This window comes from Setaria italica, chromosome IV (genome assembly GCF_000263155.2).
Source record: "Setaria italica strain Yugu1 chromosome IV, Setaria_italica_v2.0, whole genome shotgun sequence".
In the NCBI taxonomy this organism is placed as follows: domain Eukaryota; kingdom Viridiplantae; phylum Streptophyta; class Magnoliopsida; order Poales; family Poaceae; genus Setaria; species Setaria italica.
Window position 1 is genome coordinate 14,313,440 of NC_028453.1, and position 1,396 is coordinate 14,314,835.

A 1,396-nucleotide genomic window follows, 5' to 3' on the forward strand; every position below is an offset into this window, starting at 1 on the left:
AACCATCTGTTGCCAATGCAACGTGTACATTACGGGCCTCTAGAGCTTTCGCAGGATAAATTGCATCAAAGCTTTTCCAGGCTTCAGCATCAGATGGGTGTACCAGCTTCTTAGGATTATATCGATGTCCATTTTTGTGCCATGTCATCTGTTTCGCGGATTCTTCAGTCATGTAAAGCCGTTGGATCCTCGGTATGAAAGGAAGATATTGTAGAACCTTCACGGGAATTGCGAGCTGCTTCTTCTGACCTCACCAGAGTCTACCTCCAAAAACCTAGACGATTTGCACTTCACATAGTACTTTGCTTCCACATAATCTTTCCTAAACAAGATGCATCCCTTCGGGCAAGCATGTATATGCTCGTATGGCATCTTAAGTGCACGAAGGAGTTTCTGTGCCTCATACATGCTCTTTGGCAAGATGTGACCAACAGGGAGTAGGCTTCCAAAAACTATCAACATAATATCAAACGCGTCTCGACTCAAGCTAAACTGAGACTTCACAGTCATTAGGCGTACAATGGCATCTAGTTGAGAAACCTTGGTATGGCCGTGAAGGGGTTGTTGTGCCGCAGACACCATTTTGTAATTTTCCTTTGCGATAGCCTCTGGCTCCTCCTCCCTACGTGCTTCATCAAAGTGTGCTTCATGATAGTCATTTAACATGTCTCCCACCTCGGCATCATCATCATATTCCTCGATACGTTGTCTCAAGATCTCCTCTCTCCCACGATCAGATTCACCATGGTAGATCCACCTAGTGTAGTCTGACATAAATCCGTTCTTCACAAGATGTTTGCCCATGTCTAGCTTGGTTTGCCGACGCATGTTTCCACATTTGCTACACGGACACCAAGTCGATCTAGCTCCTTTGATACTTGCAAACGCCCATTCCAAGAAAGCATCTGTCTTGTCAATCCATTCATTGGTCAACGTATTCTGACTAGTGCGGCCCGTGTACATCCACTAACGATCCTCCATCCTCTAGCATATAAGCGAGTACTACAAAAATCACATTGCATCTACACGTTCCTATATTGTCTATTAGGTGAAGATAGGTCCTAATCCCACCTGAGGATGTGCAGGTGGGTTTAGTATCCATGGTCTACTCCGACCCGAGATAGGGAACGTGTAGATGCAATGTGATTATTTGTAGTACTCGCTTATATGCTAGAGGATGGAAGGATAAGTGGATGTACACGGGACTGCACTAGTCAGCATACGTTGATCGCCCAATGGATGGCTTGAAAAGACAGATGATTTTTGGAATGGGAGTTTGCAAGCATCAAGAAGACCATATCATCTTGATGTTCGTGTAGCTAATTGTGGCAACATGCGTCAGTCGGACAAAGCCAGCCACTGGGTCACCTTCCTCGTGGCAGCACGGAATTACGTA